The sequence below is a fragment of the Schistocerca piceifrons genome, chromosome X, assembly GCF_021461385.2.
Source record: "Schistocerca piceifrons isolate TAMUIC-IGC-003096 chromosome X, iqSchPice1.1, whole genome shotgun sequence".
Taxonomy (NCBI): domain Eukaryota; kingdom Metazoa; phylum Arthropoda; class Insecta; order Orthoptera; family Acrididae; genus Schistocerca; species Schistocerca piceifrons.
The window spans coordinates 174,379,780-174,404,687 of NC_060149.1; the positions used below are offsets into that span (position 1 = coordinate 174,379,780).

The window sequence follows — 24,908 nt, forward strand, 5'->3', positions numbered from 1 at the left end:
CAGGTTCTGTTTACAGCATCATGATGGTCGCATCCGTGTTTGGCGACATCGCGGTGAACGCACATTGGAAGCGTGCATTCGTCATCGCCATACTGGCGTATCACTGGGCGTGATGGTATGGGGTATCATTGGTTACACGTCTCGGTCACCTCTTGTTCGCATTGACGGCACTTTGAACAGTGGCCGTTACATTTCAGATGTGTTACGACCCCTGGCTCTACCCTTCATTCGATCCCTGCAAAACCCTACATTTCAGCAGGATAATGCACGACCGTATGTTGCAGGTCCTGTACGGGCCTTTCTGGATACAGAAAATGTTCGACTGTTGCCCTGGCCACCACATTCTCCGGATCTCTCACCAATTGAAAACGTCTGGTGAATCGTGGCCGAGCAACTGGCTCGTCACAATATGCCAGTCACTTCTCTTGACGAACTGTGGTACCGTGTTGAAGCTGCATTAGCAGCTGTACCTGTACACACCATCCAAGCTCTGTTTGACTCAATGCCCAGGTGTACCAATTTTAATGGCCAGTAGTGTAATATCATAATTACACTTTCTGATACAGACATTCCTAGTCCTTAAACTGACCATTAACCATGCTTATTCCTTACATTCTCTAACATAATCCCAAGGCCTTCTACATTTAAAACAGATCACCTGAGAAGACTGAGTGCATGGAGCACTGTGCACCAGCAAATTATACTGGCCACACGTAATTGGCCATAAACCACTATCAGTTCCTTTAGTGTTCCCATAAAGTCACTTAAATCCCAGACAGAGTCTGTCTTCACCAGTCACACCCCCCAGCCAACTCCCCAAGCCAAATGACTGGATACTCTCAACGCAGTCACCATGTTGAGATGGCGATAATGATAGCTGTCCCATGATGTTGGCCTTTGTCAGTGGCTTTCTTCTGACACCAAGTGTAATCGAGTTGTGTGCTGTTGATATCATTAACGCCAGGATGGTCATCTCAGGATGGTGTGGCCAAGGTGATAGGTTGCATACTGCCAGCTCCCTGGCAGTTGTAGAAACAGAAGAGCTCATTTGGCAATAACATTCTTTATTCAGTAACATCCTCATACAGTGGTTGATGGCAGTGCCTCAGTGGCAAGTGTAGACCCAAAGGCAGCTTCTGCTTGCTCAGCACAGTACACAGCGGCAAGCTTGGTTGCAGCAGTGCAAGGACACTGGGCAAGAGTGTTGCCTCAGCAAGCTATCAGGGGCTGCTGCGACCGTGCAGACATGAGAATGATGTCAGGCCTCTGGTAGGTAGCAGCTACATGTGCTGGACGGATTATCATGGTAGTTGGTCAGGCATGTAGGACACTGGTGTCCAGATCTCAAACACAGTACTCCTGGAGATGCCCAGACACCAAACAAAGTCACCCTGTTGGCAATGACGCCCAAGGACAAGGGGATGCCAATGCCTCCATCCAGCTCTCAGGGAGAGAAAGTAATATAGTGTAGTCTGGTGGTTTTCTTTCGAGAAAATGATTGAAACGTTGGTATTTCACAGGTTTTTAACAATGTCAGAGCTGGACCACTTTAATGGTTACTTGCAAGTCGTCATTCATCTTCCAAACTATTAAAAATACTCCATGCCGCAATAAACGAGTTTTGATAAAGATAACATGAAAGTACGTTTAAACCATTTATCTGACACACCGATTATGCTTGGGAGTGAGCATTTAAACGGAAATATAAGTAAATAAACGTGTCAGTTGCACAGATTTTGCATGTACTGGTAGCTTTTTTCATGAAACCTTCTACTGTACGTGATTAAACAGCTACACATAAGTTATGGCTTGGACTTGCATCTCTCAGTTGTGTTTTATTTTTGAATGGCAGGTTCAGTCATTTCCTGTATCTTATATATAATGTGTAACAAATGTTCTGGTAACAGTTTGGCTCGAATGTCATCAACATACTTGTGATTTTTGTCGCTTCTGAAACATTTTCGTCCATTTTTTGTTTTTTGGCTAATGTAGATACTAGATGATAGACTCTTCATTTAGTTATCTAGTTTTATTGCTAGATTTTCATCTTTTACCGGTCATGACTGTACAGACTGCATCAAGAATACATACATACATACGAGTTATTTGCAATTTTTCATATATAAAGAAAAATATTCAATATATATATATATATATATATATATATATATATATATATTGAATATTTTTCTTTATATATGAAAAGTAAGGCTTCTGCTTTAGCCTTTTCCGTAAGGTTTTCCAAACCGTCGGCCTGTATATATATATATATATATATATATATATATATATAGGGCTATTACAAATGATTGAAGCGATTTCATAAATTCACTGTAGCTCCATTCATTGACATATGGTCACGACACACTACAGATACGTAGAAAAACTCATAAAGTTTTGTTCGGCTGAAGCCGCACTTCAGGTTTCTGCCGCCAGAGCGCTCGAGAGCGCAGTGACACAAAATGGCGACAGGAGCCGAGAAAGCGTATGTCATGCTTGAAATGCACTCACATCAGTCAGTCATAACAGTGCAATGACACTTCAGGACGAAGTTCAACAAAGATCCACCAACTGCTAACTCCATTCGGCGATGGTATGCGCAGTCTAAAGCTTCTGGATGCCTCTGTAAGGGGAAATCAACGGGTCGACCTGCAGTGAGCGAAGAAACAGTTGAACGGGTGCGGGCAAGTTTCACGCGTAGCCCGAGGAAGTCGACGTATAAAGCAAGCAGGGAGCTAAACGTACCACAGCCGACGGTTTGGAAAATCTTATGGGAAAGGCTAAAGCAGAAGCCTTACCGTTTACAATTGCTACAAGCCCTGACACCCGATGACAAAGTCAAACGCTTTGAATTTTCGGCGCGGTTGCAACAGCTCATGGAAGAGGATGCGTTCAGTGCGAAACTTGTTTTCAGTGATGAAGCAACATTTTTTCTTAATGGTGAAGTGAACAGACACAATGTGCGAATCTGGGCGGTAGAGAATCCTCACGCATTCGGGCAGGAAATTCGCAATTCACCAAAAGTTAACGTGTTTTGTGCAGTCTCACGGTTCAAAGTTTACGGCCCCTTTCTCTTCTGCAAAAAAAACGTTACAGGACACGTGTATCTGGACATGCAGGAAAATTGGCTCATGCCACAACTGGAGACCGATAGCGCCGACATCATCTTTCAACAGGATGGTGCTCCACCGCACTTCCATCATGATGTTCGGCATTTCTTAAACAGGAGATTGGAAAACCGATGGATCGGTCGTGATGAAGATCATGATCAGCAATTCATGTCACGGCCTCCACGCTCTCCCGACTTAACCCCATGCGATTTCTTTCTGTGGGGTTATGTGAAAGATTCGGTGTTTAAACCTCCTCTACCAAGAAACGTGTCAGAACTGCGAGCTCGCGTCAATGATGCTTTCGAACTCATTGATGGGGACATGCTGCGCCGAGTGTGGGAGGAACTTGATTATCGGCTTGATGTCTGCCGAATCACTAAAGGGGCACATATCGAACATTTGTGAATGCCTAAAAAAACTTTTTCGGTTTTTGTATGTGTGTGCAAAGCATTGTGGAAATATCTCAAATAATAAAGTTATTGTAGAGCTGTGAAATCGCTTCAATCATTTGTAATAACCCTCGGTGCTCTCCGATACACACGGTCGAACAGCGGAGGAGTGGTACTCAAGCGTCAACTTTAGGTTACAATATCTCCGGATGTAATTAACATTTTACAATGCAACAAACGGCACTGATTACGTATTTGTTTATATGTTCAGATGTGCTAACAAAACTAACGGGGTTCCATTTAAAAAACGTAGGTTTGCGTTAAAAAACATACTTCCGTGCATTTTTTTATGGTTTGTATTAACCAATTACACTAGCCCCTCTCCTCACGTTCCGTCTGTGGAATCGATTCGTCAGTATTTTATGTGGTTTACGAAATATATCCAGCGGTAATGTTAGGTGACTCACCCTGTATAGTTTCTGTACTAGTATTCTGTGGTTTACAGTATCGAAGGCCTTTGTAGGATCAAGGAACAACCCCACAGCTGGCTGTTTTTTTATCTATGAGTGTGAGAGTTGTATCTAGAAATTTATAAACAGCACCTACTGTTGTTTTCCCGTCCTAGAATCCATATTGAGCTGGTGAGAGTATACTATACTTATTCAGAAATGATTTTAGTCTATCAGCCACTACACACCAAATATTTTACTAAACACAGAGATCAACTGCTATAGGCCTACAGTTATTGGGATCTTGTTGAGAGTCTTTTTTGTGTATCGGTATAATATTTGCAATGGTAAGTAATTTAGGGAATATGCCTTCCAAAAATGAAGAATTAATGATATGCAATAGAGGCTTAATTATTATACTTGAACGTCTGTGAACAAGGAAACGAGGAATTTCATCTTGTCCAGTAGAACGAACCTTTTTTATTTTTTGGCCGATTGTGTTTTCGATTTCAGCTTCTGAGGCTGGTGATAAGAATAGTGAAGCAGTAGGGTTGCTCGAAAGGGGGCTGGCATAAGACTATTCTTTGAGTGACTAGTAAGGTTTTCAACAGAATTTATGTAGAAGGAGTTAAAGTCATGAGCCATTTCATTTTTGTTAGTAATCAATCTTCCATTTATTTCTAGGTTACTGATATTTGTAACATTTTTAGTCCTACCTGTATTAATGTTAAATATCTGACACATACATTTACTTTTGTTAGCTGAGGTTTTGAGAAGTATGTTATAATGAAGTTTTTTGGCTTCCTTGACAAAATTTCCGAGAATCTTTTTACAAGCAGTGAAGTATTTCTTAAACTGAACTCTCCTGACAAAGTTGGTTTTGCTCAGGGAGAAAAACTCTCTCTTTCTTTTGGAGGAAACTATTAATCCTGAAGTGATCCACCTTCGGGAATAGCCAGGAATGACTTTTTTTATTTTAAAAGAAAATGGTAATTGAAGTAATATGAGAAAATGTTTAGAAAGGTTTCATACTTATCATCTACTGTTTGTGATTGGAAGATTGTCTGCCAGTTCTCTTTATTCATGTGGGATAGAAAATTTAGAATATTGCTTTCTGAAAAGTTTATGCTTTCTCTTACTACTTTTTTGACTAAGGTGTCCCTATGTCGTAACTCTGCATTTACAATTATAGCATTGTGGTCTGAGAATCCTAGGTGTACAGGATTTGCAATACATATTATATTAGTGACTACTTGGTCAATACAGCTACTACTATGGGATGTGATTCTAGTTGCAGATTTTACTTTCAAAAGAAAGTTGAAAGAATTCTTCAAATTTATGAAGATTGTCTGGGTGGTGCCATCATTCAAGAAGTCAATATTAAAATCGTCACAGATTAAGATATTTGGAATGCTTCTATTTGTTAGAGTTTCAAGAAGGAATGTAAAGGTTTTAAAGAATGGGCCTACGATACCAGAGGGTGATCTGTAAACAGTTATAAGAGTAGACTGAGACCAGTAAGTTGAATCCCAGACAATTCTATATCCTTTTCAACACTGTAAGAACAGCATATTTAGAGTGGATGGGTTGCAATTCATTCTCTTTCAAATATGCAACTCCCTCCACCTATGTAAATTTTTCTTGAAAAATTGTCCATTAGTTTGAATTGTGGTTGCCTTGTACATTCGATTGCTTGTGCTTCCATTAAGTGCTCAGTTACACATAGAATATTTGCGTCTGAAATTTCATTTACAGAGCTTATTAAAACTTCTAGGTCACATATTTTACTTCTAAGACCTTGTACATTTGTACATTATGAAAGTAAATTTTTGAGAGAAAGTCTTAACAATTAGGTTCATTAATTATATCTAGATAATTATTTTTTTATCAACAATTAGGGCTACTTTGGCAGTTGCATTTAAATGAGTGGATTTATCATCTACAGGACTATTGCAAAAAAGATTATCTATGTGACGTACAGTTGTTACGTCAATCATTTTTTGTTGAGGGGGTAGTAAAAATCCTCCCTTTTGACAGTAGGTCGTCTCAGGCTTAGAGGCATTTTTCTGTTACCTGAACTTTGAGGTGGAGCTGCTGCAGTAGAAATATCTGATGATGAGTTATTAGCAACTGCACCTGCACAAACACCTGTTGCTGAAGCAAGAATAACTTCTTGTGCTGGGAGAGCAACTGGAGATGAGTGACTAGCAACAACATTGCATCATCACCTGACACACCAGAGCTATTGTCATATCTTCTTGTGGTGGAAGAACACCTGATGAAGAATAAGGAATATCTGCAGTTGCATAATTATCAGACACATGCTTTTCTGAAGCTACTTCCAAATCTTCTTGTGGTGGAAGAGCATCTGACATTTGGGGTGGATGTGCTGTTGAGGAGTCAGTTGTTGCTTCTTTTGCAGGATCTTTTGCTACTTCTGATGCTGGGGCTGCTGATAAGTCTCTTCTAGTATGTAAGAGACCTGTAGGTGGAGCTGGGTGTTACAATGTAAACAAAGTGTACAAGTCCATGTTTTTAGGCCCACTCTTTCGGTAACATTTGCACAGGAGAAGTGAAGCTTTTTACCGCACTTTAAACAACAAACGCCTTTGATACTCTTTTTCCTACAGTAACGCAATTCATTAGACATGAAGTTTGTGTCGTTTACAGTCCTTAATAAATATAGGTTACGAACAAGTGTAAACATAGGGCACTGTAATGTATTTCATCCGCACTTTTCACTCACGAAGTAAACACTGGAAGCTGCCGAAATTTCACACGCGGTTTGCCGTATTTAAAAAGCGAAAACACGCAGACTCTGTTGTCACTGAAATTGCACCGATATTAATGTAAATCTTTTTACATTTCTTAAACTGGGCGTTTACATTTTTCCCTCATAAGTTTCTTCTTTTCACACTAATCACAGAGGAAAATATCACATTTTCTGAAACATCGTTTGGAAGAATGTCATGTGGTAAACAAGGCATTCCAGTCAAATCCTGCAGACCACTTACGGCTCCTAAATGAAGTTCTTTCATTAATTACTGGACTTGTATGGAAAATTGTTGTACCAGGGTATAGAGGTGTTATTTTAACAGTAGACGTTCGAAAATATGTCACCGAAGAGTACACTTAGGTCATGAAGTCGGACTCTTACTGTAAAATATGAATACTTTCAATAAAATTTCATGTGAGGTTTAGCATGACATAAGGAAAATATGTGAACATTTTCTTATTTCTCTTACCTCTGAGCTGCAACGCCCCTTGCTCCAAAATGTAAAAGCGTTGCAACGCGTATCCTTAATCGTCCCAAGAGAATGTTTGCAAGTGATAAAAGAACTAGCAGTATCGTTGGCTGAGGAAGTAAGCTTGTCAGACATTACAGTAACCAAAACCGATTTTCAGTGGTCGAAGCTCACTGCTGTCCAGTGGAAAGAAATAAACAATACTGCGACGTTCTGGAATGAAATTACGTCCTAGAGAGATGCTATAGGGTTAAATCCTTTCCAATGATTTTCAGATACGACTATTACGCTTTTGGTTTTACCATGGTCCAATGCGATAATAGGAAAGGACTTCAGCCAACTACATTTCATAAAAATATCTCTTCGAAACAGATTAACAACCATCATGGCGAACGCTATTAGTACAAAAAGAGCTGGTCTTAATCGCGTTGGTAAGTGTTGTCGCTATTACAAGCTGCCAGAGAATGTTCTCCAAGAAATCAGCACCATGAGGAGATATGGCACAGTTATTTCTTCACCGGAATCAGTACTTCAGCGGTGGACATGGAAGACACCCTACTGTAAGATGAAGAGGAAAATTAAATTCTGTGGCTTGAAGTACATTAATGTGGTGAGTGGATAATAATAATAATATGCAGTGTCGATGAGAAAAAGTTTTTGGTAAGTTGTCAGTGCATTGAAATTTCAATTTCAGGAGTTTAAATAAGAATAATAAGCATTTAGCGGGATTTTAACTTCAGTTTAGCGGAATAAATGTTCCTATGTTGGCAACGCTGCCGAAGGGTATATTCACAATTTTCAAGCGAGTCGGATCAATACTGAGTTGTGGGCTGTGTGGCGCAGTATGGGCACTGGAAGGCAGAAGCGGAAGGCATTGTACTGAATCTGTTTCGAAACAATGACTTTTGTTTCGCACTGTTACATATTTTTGCTGAGAAATATTTTAGTGTGAGAAATAAGGATATAGAGAGAAAGAGAAAAAATGCCAAACCATCATTTCTGGTTGTACCAAAAAGATACAAGTAAGTAATTACCAAGTTGTAAATGAGACTTTTTAATGTCGTTTTGTGCGTACTCCATGCTATGTTGTTATAGGACAGCGCTTTTTATTTAGAAGAGTAACAAATCATCGTAGACGCTCCTTAATTTGGGCTGATATGAACAACCATTTATATTTCATAATAATGCAAATTTATTTGTCCCTCATCGTAAGGTAAGTTTTGGAAATATGGAAGTAAATTGCTTTCGGATAAAATACACGACTATATTAGTTAAGAGAATTTACTTTCATTATATACCGGTATATTACGTCAAAATAACTGTAAATATACAATCTATTTAAGAATGCAGTAGCAAGTGATTGACAGTTTCATTTACTTGATTTTCTTTACTTTTCCTTCAGTCACCAGAAAACCGATTAAACTAGTTTTAACATACGATGTTGGATTTGCAGAGTGATTGTTTGTTAAAGAGTCTGCATTCATTCAAAGCTCTTACATGGGCAAAAGAAAGTTTTGCAGAGGTTTTTGTAAGAAATGTTTAACATCTGGTCTAAATTTTTATTTGCTAAGTGGTCACCAAGTAGTAGTAATATAGTATCTGCTAGCGGTAAAATGGCAAGAAAGGATACCTGCAGCTTTAGGTTAACTGTCTGGGGTGGAGCTGTAGTGAGATACTGACTACTGTTAAAGTCGACTGCTGATTTACTGTTTTTTTCCTTGAATTCTGCAAATCACGTAAGTACAAAGAGGATTCCTTTGAAAGGACAGGGCTGATTTCTTTCACAGATCTGAAGTTGTGCTTCATCTGTTAATGACCGTCATGGATGAAATTAAACAGTAATTCTCATTTTAATTGATAATGCCTTTACAGTTGCATCTCACTGTCCACAGCTTTGTCATTCAGTTTCCTTCTTAGTGCCCCACATAGGTATTAAAATCTGGGTGTAAGTGAATTGTGGACTTTTTGGTAGAAGCTGGACATTAACCGTGAATCAGTCGTCAAGGAATCATTGTGTATGTCAAGTATGATCTCGCTTTGCTCTGGTCCACTCATATCTATTGATTTTATAATTAATCCGTAAAACAAGTTACATTGTACGGATTTTGTCATTCAAATGATTTCTTTATTAGACAATGAAACAGTTTGTTTGTTCTGTGCCACTGGTTCTCATAGACGGATTTCTTTATTAATCCGTAAAACAGTTTATATTGTACGGATTTTGTCATTCAAATATTGAAAACATTAACAGCTTAAATTTTTTTTTTTTTTTTTCACACAGTAATTGACAATGAATTTTCTTGTAATCAAATTAAATTTGTTTTATATTTTCATGTAATTATTATTTCAATGTTTATTGTGATACAGAGTCTTAAATTTGGTAACCTGTTTTACTTCAGGTGGGCGCACTCATCACCATATAAAAATTTTTTATTTTGTAAGTAATTTTTCAGTTTTGTTTTGAAAGAGAAGGTATTATCTATGTCCTATGTGTTGTGGTAATTTGCCTAATTTGATGCCATTGTACAATAGATTCTACCGAGTTTTAGCTTTTTTTCCAGCCCTGATGCAAATTAATGGTTTCTAGTTTTATAATGATGTACTATACAATTTTAGACGTAGTCAATTTTTTTACGTTTTAAGGTACATAAGTCTGAAAAGTACATACGTAGGGGACAGTTAAGATTTCCAGCATTGGGGATGACCATTTGCATAGCATTAAAAACAAGTGCAATATTTTCCAGAAACCTCACCCTGTAGTAGTCTTGTATCATCGTTCTATGGAATAACTCCTCCCGTATCTGTGGGGTACAGTGCAGCACATGCTGAAGCAAGAAGCGTATGTGAACTGGATGCAGCAGAGTGATGACTGCACTCCACATTATTATTGGTCCAAATTCTAATCATATACTAAAAAATCATGACTTAATGACAGTTGTATTTGTATTCAAACAAATAAAAATACCTGAATTATTCTGAAAATATGCCAAGAACCAATGAAAACAAATATGCAGTTTCAGGAAAGAACATGTTGTTGCTATTGAAAACATGTATTATAGTTCATGGTGCAGGACTCCACGAATTTCATGATGTATCACCTGTATGCGTGGGATTAAAAATGAATATTAGGAAACATCAAAGTGAAAAGTTTCTTCAAATTGGGCTTTGAGCTCTCCGTAGATCATTTTGCACGGTGATTTGTAAACATGTGGAAAAAATCATTTTACATTTACGTTGCAAGTTAATTTATTACTTAGTTAATCTCATATTCCATGGATGATTTAGCACAATAGTCATGAGGGGGACTGAGTCATTTTACATTCATATTGCAAATTAATTTGTGCGACTGTTTGTACTCTAAAAATCACCATGTTTGTACATATGGTTACATGCTGAACATTAAGGTTATTTATTTTTTTTTTTTTAAAAAAGATAGAGGTGCGAATTAGTAGCTCGTATCCATCACATTTGGCACATTTCTGTAAAAGAAATTCTTCTATGGAATAAAAATAGTTGTCAAGGAGAAACGTTCTCAATTTATTTTCAGATTTTGCATTGCTGTCAAATATCTTACATCATTGGGTAGAAAGACAAAATTTGTTGCAGCATTGTTCACCCCTTTATGTTCTAAAGATAACCTTCATGTGGAGTAATAATTACATTTTTCCGTCTGGTATTGTAATTATATAAATCATTGTTCTGTCGAATTGTTGTGAATGATCAAAAATAAACGTTATGGGGAAATAAATATGCCGTGAAGCAGTAGTCAGAATGTCTAGCCCCTTAAACAAGACTATTGTGGATGAGTACCACATATTACTCTTCCAGCACGTTTGAACAACAAACACTCTGATTCTTAAAGATTAGTTATCCCAGAATCATTATTCCATATGATGCTGTTGAATGAAAATATGTCAATGTGCTGATTTCTCTCCCCAAGATTTTTGGTGATTATAAGTGCAAATGTGGCTGAATGTTTTAGGAGTTTCAAAAATGCTTTTTACAGTATACTTTCATCAATATGTACACTGAAGAATTTTTAAGTTCGCACCCTATTTATTATTTGCTCACCATGTATTAAACTTATCATTGGGTTAGTATCTCGAAATGGGCAAAACTATATATGTTGTCCTTTTTAACATTGAGGATGAGACCATTTCCAGAAAATCAGTCAGTGTTTCTTTAAAGAAAATTATACTTTGTCTCAAATAAAAGGTCACCTAGTTTTTAGTTTCCAGTGGAGTACTAAAGATTTGTTGCCATACAAGCACAGTCTTACCTGAAATTTGTAATGCATTACTAACTCCAGGCATTGTTCCAGAGAGACAAATATGCCACTGTTAAACCACTCTGATAGAAAGGCGAGTAAAGGAGATGTCAGTAACTACTGGCCTATTTCACTGCTAACATTTTCTAAAATTTTTGAGATGGTGATGTATTTGAGAATACTTTCTCGTCTTAACAATAATAATACCCTTAGCAAATCACAGTGCAGGATTAAGAAGGGTTCCTCTATTGAAAATGCCATTTGCATGTTCCTTCACTAGATTCTACAGCCATTAACTAATAAAATATCATTGAGCAATGTGCTCTGCGACCTACCGAACGCATTTGAGTGTATGAATCACAGTAGTCGCCTAGATAAGTTGAAGTTTTTGTGGGAGTGTGGGATTGCCAACCAGTGGATGTCATCTCTAACAAAAAAAATATGCACGAACTTGTACTTAATAATTCAACCAATGTAGTCTGGGGACATAATTCTGACTGGAGAGAAACTGCGTATGGGGTTCCCCAAGGTTCAATCTTAGTTCCTCTTGTTCCTCATATATGTAAAGGATATGTGAAATATCCTACAAGGAGAATTCTTTTTGCAGATGATGCTAGTATTGTCATCAATCCAAGCATACATACAGAAACGGTAAACAAAATTCTTAAAGGTGTCATTGACTGGTTTTCTGCGGACAGTCATATCCTCAATTTCAAAAAAGACAAAATGTATTTAGTTCTGCACATCTAGAGGTAGTACACAAATAAGTGTAACACATGTTGAAGAGACAATAAATTGTTGGGTGTCCATATTGATGAGAATTTAAACTGGAAAAAAAACACTTTGGAACTCATAAAACAACTTCGTTCAGCCACGTTTTGACTAATGTCACCTGTAAAAAAAGAATTAACTACGTTTGCTGTATATTACACAGAATGTCATTTACATATGTGAGGAACCCAGCGGGCTCTATTTTATTATTTAATGTCTGTAAAATATGGCTGGTGAACATGTATATAGCACTTTCAGTAGAGCAGCTCTTCCGACTCCCCAGAGAATAATTTCCTGATGATATTATTGTTGCTAAGGAAGGATTTTATTCCAGAATACATTGCCTTCTCATGTACTTTGGAGAATGATGTCAGCAGTGAAACAGGTCATTAAGTATTGACATGTGTTACCATGTCTCTTAAAGGTGGGTTTAACAGTGGCAAGTTTGTCAGTTAGTGATGCATTACATATTTCGGGTAAGGCCGGGCTTATTATATAGGAATGGATCTTTAGTACTCAATTGGGAACACCATCAAAACTAATATAGCTTTTACTTTTGAGATATTGTACAATTTCGTAAATTTCACAAGAAGTTGATGTAGTCAAATGACTGAATTTTATGAGAGTTGCTTTTTCAGCATACCTCCGTGATTTCTCTCTTTAACTGTTGTCCCCAAGCTTTCTACTACATGTAAAAAAAGATTATATACATTTGCAGCCTGTGACCCATCATTTATAGGCCTTCCATTCAGTTTAGTAGTGACGTTACCATGTACTGTGGCTGTCTGTCTTGTCCCTCTTTGTATTACACTCAATACAGCCTTCAGTCTCTTGTCTAAATTACTGATTTATGACAACACGTGTTTTCCTTTAATAGTAATTTTGAGTAGTTTTTGCAGTGTGCAGCTACTGCAAGATACCTGTGTGTTCTTGCTAATAGGGACATTACCCTTTTCCTTCACAAGATACTTTAATGCCTCTAGTGATCAATGGTTTTTTACACGGCTGTTTAATGTGTTATCTGATTAGCTTATGCGGAAAGCTATTTCCAAATAATGATGTGAATTTGCATGGAATAGCTTGAAGTTTTACTTTAGCATTTGGTTCATCATAAATTTTGTCCCAGGTCCTCCCTTGTAAACGATTGTTGAAAACGTTTGTCCTGGAGTCATTAATTATTCTGATTTCCTCTCAGGGAGGAGTAGCCATAGGGTAAGGCACTACATTATTAATCCTAACTGTGCAGTAAGCTCAGAGACCGCATTTGTTACTGGGTAAACAGTTCTTTTCTTGCTTTAAGTTTCACCAAAGACAACATTATCAATTACGATCCTACTGTCTTTATCCACCCTTGATGGAAAGTTGATTACAGAGATGAAATTTTAGGGTCCAAATAAGGTCTCCAGATCATCTTTCCTCTCACAGTCCCTTAGAAAATCTACATTGAAATCAGCACAGACTGAACTGCTTGCTGCTGCCTTGGATGGGGGATGAAACTGGACGTGTGTTCTTCAAACAAACCATCCCAGCAGTTGCCTCAAAGGCTTGAAGGAAACCACGTAATACCCAAATCGGTACGGCGACTGAAATTTATAACCCACTCACAGTCTTAACCACTGTGCAACATTTCACAGATGACAATCCCATTCTCTCAATAAGTATTTAATATCACAAGTTAATTTCAGAAGTTTATCTTTATTCATGAAGGATGCTTATGAAATTCAAATATATGAAAGAAACTTTCACAAATCAATGTCGTATAGAAACCTCATGCCATTTGTTTGTATATTGTTGTAATTAACTAATAATTGCAGGGTCAATTTCAAAGTGTAAACTTGAGATGAAGCTCGATATTGATCCGAACAAGGGGCACACTATTTACACTTGATCTCTCATTTGAAGTACGGGATTCAACTCTCCATATGACAGATTTGTTTTCTTGAAAGGCAGGTGTAGGATACGAGCTAGTGGAGAGTGCAAGTGTAGTTGAGTGGGCACAAGTTGATCGCTGATGGTTGTAATTGGTAGGCATGGCAGCATGCTCCAAGTGAAATGCAAGATCATTTCATGTTCTCAGGTAGTGTAAAACTGTTACTACAAAGTGCCAATACAACCCATCAGCTAAGGCCTGTGATGTCGCCGATATGACAGACATTGCTATTTTACACTTAAGTCATATGGCGGCCATGTCACAATTAACATAGGAAGAAATGCTGCATCAGATGACCTATAATCTAATTAATTGATGAAAAGACATCAGTCTAACAGAATAACTGTGCGAATTGGATATTCTTGCTACGTCCGAACAAACTAAGCAACACTTGTAAATACACATCAAAACAAATTTGTGAGATATACAAGTAGCATTGACAACAAAAACCTGGTATCAAAAATTTGGTTGGCTCATATGACATGAACCAAGCCCATGAAAGCACAGATTGCTCCAAAAACCTGTACTGAAAGCTTCAAATGACATACGTAACCTAACGGAGGCTCACAGTACCAACAAACCAGAACACTTATATGTAGTATCTATAACCTAACCTGCCCAAAATGACGACGACACTCTCTGGTTACCACCAATATCAACTAATAATATAAATAGAAGAGGAGGAAGACACTGTAACATTAATTTTGATCCCCACATCTCAAAGAAAATCTCTCTCTCTCTCTCTCTCTCTCTCTCTCTCTCTCTCTCTCTCTCTCTCTCTCTTGACAAAAACTGCTAAAACTGACAAATGTCTGAATAATAGCAGAGTTAATAATGTAAAAGCTTCACTAAGTGTAAGATTCCTTTTACTCACCTCTTGTGAGAAGCAACAAATTACCCCAGGTATATTCTAGACACTGATGCCACAGGGTGAACTTGTAATGGTAATGTTAAAATAAGAAAGCTTGTTGATTTCTTAGTACATATAGCTATGAAGTCACATCCATACATCAAAGCTATTGGTTTCGGGATCAGATGGACTAAATCGCAACGAACACAGCGAAACTGTTGATAATTAGATGTTTTAAGAGTTCCTCTTGTCGCCAACCACCCCGCCTCTGCCCCGCCCCCCTCCTCCCCCCATTTCTCCCCATTTCATAATGTGTGTACCCCCTCTACCTGTGTTCAGTGGTATCCCATGTGAAAGTGTAAGAATGGTTTTGAATTGTGAGACTGAGGGAGGGCATGGAAGCATCCTGGTATTCACCTAGTTGGATGTGGGAAACCACCTTAAAACCATATCCAGGATGTCTAGCACACTGACCCTCATCGTTATTCCACCACACAAATTCAATTCAAGCCCAGTGCACGTCCTTGAATCCCGGAAATGGCATGTTAACGTGCATGGCTATTTAGATGGTTAGCAGTTACATGAAATGAATACTTTACTTTTATAGTGTTTAATATGTTAATTTTACTGTATACATTTACTTTCATAGGAACTGAAACACTTTACCAGTATGAGTTATTGACAGAACAGACTGTTCTACTTTTCATGGCTGCTATGCTGAGGTACATTTATTCTCTCTGATCTTTCCAATACTGAGCCACATCTCAAATGTGATGTCTGTAGCAAAAATATAGCCACACCAATGGAGTAAATGCTGCCACATTTACTCCAAAGCCTTTTAGCCTAAAGCTAACAAAACTGCTAAAAGTGAGGCTTAAAAGGTTGCAGTTACACACACGGCGAGTCCACAAATAATATGGCGTGATTTTTATCAACACATGTCAAAAGTAATGATCTTGGCTTCACGCATGTCCAAGATACTTACAAGAATCTTTTGCATCACTTCCAGCAATGAATTACAGCAACTTTCTATAACACAGACTGATGAACCTTAATTCACAGCAGAGGACATCAGGTGGTATTCTAACAACTAATTGTTAACACATTTTTTGTTTGTATTCACTACCACATATCTTGGTTCTTTTCACCCAGAAAAGTAAATGTTTTGTACAAGGAAACACACCACCACCTGTTCTTCTTCACATTTTCAATAATCTTCCAAATTTACTAATGGGAAAGTTGTTAACCTGAAACTCAAATCCTTTACAGAACTAAATTATTAAATCTTTCTGCAGAAAGAAATTTGGTGCAATTCTCAGATAAGTTTAAGGTCAGAAGAAATAGTGCTACAGCTTCTATGACCACCACATTTACTCTTGCTATAGTGAACTGGTTAAATGACATATGAACTGCTGCCTACACATTTGGCATAATGTCCTCAACCAAAATGTATCTCTGAATTATTTTTAAAATTCCTGTGAACATTAGCAGCTCTGGAATAAGGGTGACACCGTACAAATTGAATCTGAAAATTTAAAAATCTACCATGGAATGTAAAAGTGGACAGTAACAAATTAATTCCAAACAGAAGGTGTTGAATGGTGACAGGATACAAAAGAACTAGGCAACATCTCAACATTTTCTTAGATTAGGGATGTAACTTGACAAATATTTGAAAGAACATTTGGACAAAAATGCTAGAATCTGCTCTCAGCATACCAGGAAGATTCGGTCACTTTACACATGGGGCAGCACAGGCATGCCGTTTAAGAACCATTTTACAAGTATCTTTTTTATAGGATTAAAATTAGAAATCACTTACATCCTTTAAGATAGGGAGATAATCTGTAAATGAAAATTATGATCAACAATACGTTATCACAAACCTCCATTACAGCTTATGTGATACAATCATCGAATGGTTCCTAACAAGGTAAGGGGGTCTGTTTGGGAAACAAGTATCCACACACATGATGAAGCAAACTACCTTAACTGCTATGGCTCCTGACACCTGATTTCCAAATTGTGTTGCCACTAAAATATAAGCCCCCCTCCCTGTCAGGAGAAACTCAAATGAGAATTTTCTGGATTACATTGTCTTTATTTTTATCTGGCTGGGTATCTGTGTAAACAATGTAGTGCTATAGAACATGTCACAAAGTACACACAACTTACTGAAAGAAAGCTAACCAGTGACAGGGTAGGAAAGATTCTATACGGGCAGATAACCCAGCATGCTACAGTAGTCACAAATTCAGGTGAAAGAAATATTAAAGTTGACAACAAGGTCATTGGAACTAGAGTAGAAGTTCCGATAGGACCAGGATATGGAACAAAACTGGTCATGTCTTAAAGTAACTGACCCACCATTAATTTGTGTGTTTATGGAATCTGCTGGAAACTTAAATTGGAATGCCTTGTCAGGGATTTTAATCCCACTCAACCTGAATAGTGTACTTAATCATTGCCCTACTTGGTTACAAAATTAGAAATTTCCGTGGTTGCACTAAGGAAGCTATTGATAACATTAAAGTGCCTGGACTCTACAATCCTAATGTGAATGTGGTCTGGTGTACACTGGCAAGATGGGATAGCACATTAGGTCCAACTGCTACATACAGTTTGGCAAGTGCAACAAATCAGCAGTGGTGGAATATTAAACCCCAGTGCAGGAGATTCACATAATTACAATAAGCATGAATGAGAAATGTGTATAAAGCTTCATAATACAAATTGCTACTACGCTACATGGTCCTCGGAGCAAAATCGTTAGCATAGAATAAAACTAAATTGAGTTGTAAACAGAAGATAACTTCAAGATTTTGTTTTTTATCTTTTTACTACAAGAATGCAGTCATCTTTCACTGGTGGTTCTTCTAACGACAGAATTACTAAGGAATTAAGATTAAAGTTTAGCATCCCGTCAACAATGCAGTCGTTAGAAATGGCCCACAAGGTGAGATTATGAAAGGACTGAGAAGGAAGTCGGCTGCACCTATTTCAAAGTAATCATCACAACATCTGCCTTGAAGGATTTGACAATACTGTAAGGTGTACCATTTAAAATTATAAAATTCATAACTCTCAAAATAAAGTAGGCTTAGTGCTGTATGTTACTACGTGATTTGGAAGTTTGTTTTTGCTGGTATGTCAATTGACTGCTCATTTGATTTTGGAATTGTTAGTTCACTTTGTTGATGGTTTCAAATATATTTTTTTGTTTTTCATTTTTACTAGTTATGGATCTTATGACAAAATTTACTTAGTTACCACTATGGGTAATAATATGGCCACTATAATTAAATTTCTTAAGTTATATGGTTTTGTGGTGGAATATGTGAAGTGTCAACAGTGTGGTAATCAACAAAATTCACCAAAGTTGCTGCATCTCAAACAAGGGAAGAAGTATGTGGCAGAATACATATATATATAGGGTGGAATTAGGATTGTTTTAATTGTGCTTTGTTTGGCTTGTTTTATTTATAAGGAACGTTCAAATAAAAATATATGCATGGTCTTAAAAACCAAACCATTTGAAATCTGCTGATGCCACTTCGGGTTAATGCAGGGAGACATGCATGTAATGGAAGCAAGCATCATTACATCCCCATAAGAAGTTTAATGCTGTGCCTGCAGCACGCAAGGTGATGCTCAGTCTTTTTCAACATCTGAGGTCCGGTACTCCCTGAATTCCTTGCGCATGGAAGAATCATTAACAGTGACATGTTCTGTGACACACTGAATCACCTATGCAAGTCAGAGAGCAAATGGCCTGGGCTGCTCATGGAGGGAGTGATTCTGCTCCACAACAACACATGTCCACACATCTCCAATGTCACACAAATTGTAATGGCTAAGTTCAAGCATGATCAGCTTGAGCACCCGCCCAGCATCCTGGGCACATTGCCCTGCGACTTCTGTGTGTTTTGTTAAAAAAGAAACCACCCCACCCTCAAAGGCAAGTGATTCAACTATGACAACTAACTGAAGGACACAGTGGAAACTGGCTCTTGTTACAGCCTCCAGATTGTAAAACACTGGAATACTTTTGAATAGATATTTCAATTGTACCCACAGTGTTGTTTTGTACCTCATTTTTTCCACTTATCCATGCTATTATTGGTTTTTATATTTTTATTTGGATACTGTGTTGGGGATGGGTATTAGCAGGTGGGCAAGTGGTGTTAAGAGGCCTAGAATTAAGGAGGAATGGGGTCAAGTTAAATTTTCAACACCAGATTTCTGTCGGTGCTACTTCCCTATTTTGCGTGGTGGTATTGCTACGTATTTATATTATGAATGTTGTTTAGTTTGTTTGTACATACCCATAAACTCCAATTCTCACAGTTATTCTGTTAGGCTGATGTCTTTTCATCAATTAATTAGATTATAGGTCATCTGATGCAGCATTTCTTCCTATGTTAATTGTGACATGGCCGCCATATGACTTAAGTGTAAAATGGCAATGTCTGTCATATCGGCGACATCACAGGCCTTAGCTGATGGGTTGTATCTGGCACTTCGTAGTAACAGTTTTACACTACCTGAGAACATGAAATGATCTTGCATCTCACTTGGAGCATGCTGCCATGCCTACCAATTACAACCATCAGCGATCAACTTGTGCCCACTCAACTACACTTGCACTCTCCACTAGCTCGTATCCTACACCTGCCTTTCAAGAAAACAAATCTGTCATATGGAGAGTTGAATCCCGTACTTCAAATGAGAGATCAAGTGTAAATAGTGTGCCCCTTGTTCGGATCAATATAGAGCTTCATCTCAAGTTTACACTTTGAAATTGACACTGCAATTATTAGTTCATTACAATAATATACAAACAAATGGCATGAGGTTTCTATATGACATTGATTTGTGAAAGTTTCTTTCATATATTTGAATTTCATAAGCATCCTTCATGAATAAAGATAAACCTCTGAAATTAACTTGTGATATTAAATACTTATTGAGAGAATGGGATTGTCATCTGTGAAAGGTTGCACAGTGGTTAAGACTGTTTAACTTCTTTCAAGTGTGAGTGGGTTATAAATTTCTGTCGCCGTACCGATTTGGGTATTACGTGGTTTCCTTCAAGCCTTTGAGGCAACTGCTGGGATGGTTTGTTTGAAGAACACATGTCCAGTTTCATTCCCCATCCAAGGCAGCAGCAAGCAGTTCAGTCTGTGCTGATTTCAATGTAGATATTCTAAGGGACTGTCAGAGGAAAGATGATCTGGAGACCTTATTTGGATCCTAAAATTTCATCTCGGTAATCAACTTTCCAGCAAGGATGGATAAAAACAGTAGGATCGTAATTGATAATGTTGTCTTTGGTGAAACTTAAAGCAAGAAAAGAACTGTTTACCCAGTAACAAATGTGGTCTCTGAGCTTAATGCACGGACCCTATGGCTACTCCTCCCTCAGTGGAAATCAGTTACACTATGTGATTAAAAGTATCCAGACACCTGGCTGAAAATGAATTAAAATTTCTTAGCGCACTCTGTCGCTAATGCTGGAATTCAGTATGGTGTTGTCCCACCCTTAGCCTTGACAGCTTCCACTCTCGCAGGCATACGTTCAGTCAGATGCTGGAAGGTTTCTTGGGGAATTGCAGTCCATTCTTCACAAAGTGCTGCACTGAGGAGAGGTATCGATGTCGGTCAGTGAGGCCTGGCACGAAATTGGCATACCAAAATGTCCCAGAACTGTTTTGTAGGATTCAGGTCAGTACTCTGTGCAGGCCAGTTATTGTTGTGTAACCACTCCGCCACAGGCAGTGCATAATGAACAGGTGCTCGATCATGTTGAAAGACGTAACCGCCATCCCCGAATTGCTCTTAAACAGTGGAATGCAAGAAGGTGCTTAAAACATAAGTGTAGACCTGTGCTGTGGTAGTGTCACGCAAAACCACAAGGGGTGCAAGCCCCCACCATGAGAAACACGAACACACCATAACACCACTGCCTCCGAATTTTACTGTTGACACTACACAGGCTGCCAGATGACGTTCACAAGGTATTTGGCATACCCACTCCCTGCCATCGGATCGCCACATTACGTACCGTGATTTGTCACTCCACACAATGTTTTTACACTGTCATCCAATGTTTAGGCTCCTTACACCAAGCAAAGCGTCGTTTGGTATTTACCGACATGATGTGTGGCTTATAAGCAGCAGCTTGACCATGAAATCAAAGTTTCCTCACCTCCACCCTAACTGTCATAGTACTTGCAGTGGATCCTGATGCAGTTTGAAATTCCTGTGTGATGTTCTGGATTAGAGATTGGCAAACTCGTTCATCCTTAGGAACTAGTTTACAGGTGATGGCTCCTTTTTGGGAACTGTTCGTGTTTACTCAATCACCATTCATTTGTGTGTGGTGTATGGTTTTTATGAAAAATTTAAAATTAGTAGTGTAGGTGACTGAAGGATGAAAGGTGCCAACTGGGGGCATTTGCCTCCCCCCTGAAGTACAGAGTTTTTGTTCATTACAGAATTCTCACACACTTGTAGAAGTAATTTCCATGATTTTGCAAAACTTCTCATTTAGCCAAGTGTAGTGTCATGTGGTTGATCGCAGTGAAATAATATAAGGTGGGGCATGAAAAACCGGCCTCAAGTACAGACTGCTTGTCAGTTATGCATGATTTGTTGACCACTACGAGCAGAATAGATAAACATGTAATAATTAAGCAGTAAAGAAATAACAAATAATCTAATGGGAAAAAAAACATTTTTGAAACAATAGATGACGATTGGTGGGTTACAGTGAGCAGTCTAGTACTCGGGCCAATTTTTCGTGCACCACCCTGTACCACAGAAATAATATTGTGGAAGCTACCATATTGTCTTTACAAAATATGAGACCAGACTCTCGATTATGGAGTGCGGCCTTCATTCAGTTGTAAGTAGGTCTGCCTTGCATAACAATGAACGTGGTGTTTTACCTTAGATCGAAAAAAAGATGGAAAATGAGCACCTGTGTGTGCCTTGCTGACTTCTTTTGCATGTGTATTAACAAAAAACTTGCCTCTGTATGTCTTCTGCTGTTTATTGAAATAAAGAAGTAAGCTGATGTGCCCTTTTGTTACTTGAAAAGATGTATGCATTACACACGACTTAATTTTTATGTAATTTACGTTACATTTTAATTACCGGTTTTGGACGCTGAATAGGATATGAAAAGAACCAGAAGTCCAGAGTTGAAGAAAGGTTTGAAACAGATCTAGAATAAGCATGTGCAGCAGACGAAATGAACAACTAGATACTGAAGTAACTAGGAGCAGTCGGCAGTGGAACTGTGATGAGTGGCCACATGGAGGACAATGGGTCTGTCTGAGGTAGACCGATACAGAGACAGAGAAGGGAAGGAGACTGAGACTGGCCGATGTGCCGTTGTGGGAGTGAGACCGACCATTTCTTGTCCCTGGGAACTATAAGTAGAAAGCCGCAACCAAAGTGAACTATGAAAGACCATTCATTAGAATTTGTTCCTCGCCCCTTCTGCTCATCTTGGTGAACCGTTCCTTTGGACCCGTCTGTTTGCAAATGACCCATCTCTAGTCCGACTTGATGTCTGCCTATTACACATTAAGACCCTTTTCAACTGTTGGCGATCTATCGGAAGACGAGGTCGGCCTGTACGGTTTTGTGCTGTATGTGTCCCTTCACATTCCCACTTACCTATCACATTGGAAACAATGGACCTAGGTATGTTTAGGAGTGTGAGAATGTCGTGTACAGACGTTTGACTCAAGTGACACCCATCACCTGATCACGTTCGAAGTCACGTAAGTTCCGCGGAGCGCTCCATTCAGTTCTCTCACAATGTCCAATGACTATCGAGGTTGCTGATAGAATACCTGGCAGTAGGTGGCAGCACAATGCACTTAATATGAAAAACGTAGGTTTTTGGAGTGTGGCCGGATACATTTGAGCACATAGTGTACAATAACTAATGACAAATAGTTTTTAACAATTTTTACAAGGGAGAACCTGGGATGAAATTTATAATGCTAACATAAAATTGAATCTAGTCCATGATGAATTCATATTATTTGGAAATGGCTTTCCACATAAGCAAATCAGACAAGACAAAAAACCATTGCTCACTAGAGGTATGAAAAGTATCTTCTTAAAGGAAAAAGGAATGGGGAAGTTTATATTTTGGCAAGAACAATACTCTGAAGCGCCAAAGAAACTGGTGTAGTCATACATGTTCAAATACAGTGAGTGATATGTAAACAGGCAGAATACGATGCTGTGGTTGGAAACACTTGTAAGAAAAGAAGGGTCTGGTGCTTTTGTTAGATCAGTTATTGCTGCTCCAATTGAGGTCACCAATATTTAAGTGAGTTTGAACATGTTGTCATAGTCGGTGCACGAGCGATGGGACACGGCATCTCCAAGGTAGCGATGAAGTGGGGATATTTCCATACGACCATTTTGTGAGTCTACTGTGAATATCAGGAATCCAGTAAAACATAAAATCTGGGACATCGCTGCAGCCAGAAAAAGATCCTACTAGAACGGTCCCAACGATGACTAAAGAGAATTCTTTGACGTGACAGAAATGCAACCCTTCTGCAAATTGCTGCAGAATTCAGTGCTGGGCCATCAAAGAGTGTCAGCGTGCGAACCATTCAACAAAAGGTGAACCATTCAACAAAACGTCATCGATATGGGCTTTTGGAGCCGAAGGACCTCTCGTGTACCCTTGATGACTGCATGACACGAAGCTTAATGCCACACCTGGGCCCATCAACACCGACATTGGAATGTTGATGACAGGAGACATGGTGCCTGGTCAGATGAGTCTTGTTTCAAGTTGTATCGCATGGATGGAGATGTATGGATATGGAGAAAACATCATGAATCCATGGATCCTGCATGCCAGCAGGGGACTGTTCAAGCTGGTGGAAGCTCTGTAATGGTGAGGGTTGGTTGGTTGGTTGGTTTAATTGAGGGGGAGGGGGGGGGGGGTAAAGAATGATGTGGGGAGTGTGCAGTTGGAGTTGTGGGGGACTCTTGATATGTCTAGACACTACTCTGACAGGTGACACGTATGTAAGCTTCCTGTCTGATCACCTGCACCAATTCGTGTACATTGTGCATTCTGATGGACTCTTGCAGCTCTGGCAGGACAATTCGACACCCTACACATCCAGAATTCTTACCGAGCGGCTCCATGAACAGTCTTCTGGGTTAACACTTCTGATGGCCACCAAACTCCCAGGATGCCTTGCAACGAGCAGTTCACAAGAGATGTCCACCCCTTCGTACTCTTATGGATTTATGGACAGCCCTGCAGGATTCATGATGCCAATTCCATCCAGCACTACTTGAGACATTAGTAGAGTCCATGCCACATTGTGCTGCAGCACTTCTGTCTGCTTGTGGGGCCCCTACATGATATTAGGCAGGTGCACCAGTTTCTTCAGCTCTTCACTGTAGATATCCTGCAGTAGTTGCACGCTGTAAACAAGGCTCCAAATTACTGTGAAAGGTTATTAAAAAAAATCAAGGAACATGCATGTAATGTCATAAATCAGTAATGCAGACAACAGATTCAAAGCTATATTAAATGTAATGAAAAGAGGGACAAGACAGCCAGCCACAGCACAGGATAACGTCACTGCTGAACTGAATGGAAGGGCTATAAATGGTGGGTCACAGGTAGCAAATATATTTAATAATCATTTTTTAAATATTGTAGAAAGCATAGAGACAAACAGTTAAAGAGGAAAACTGCAGTATATTAAAAAAGGAACTCTCATAAAATTCAGCTAGCTCCCTTGACCCTCAAACCCACAACAGCTCTGGTGGTAACCACCCCATCAATGCAGCTGAAAATAACTCTGACGTCACCAGGGAAGAGGATACCTGCCAAAGTGC

At 38.8% G+C, this 24,908-nt stretch overlaps 1 long non-coding RNA gene across 2 annotated transcripts in view; it reads left to right on the forward strand.

Moving 5' to 3' along the window:
- The first annotated feature begins 8,017 nt into the window (after positions 1–8,017).
- The window catches only part of LOC124722895, a 102,693-nt gene continuing 85,802 nt past the window's right edge, over positions 8,018–24,908 (forward strand). For both annotated transcript variants that reach the window (XR_007006460.1, XR_007006459.1), the window contains exon 1: positions 8,018–8,215. This is a non-coding gene — a long non-coding RNA (uncharacterized LOC124722895). The remainder of the gene's footprint in view (positions 8,216–24,908) is intronic.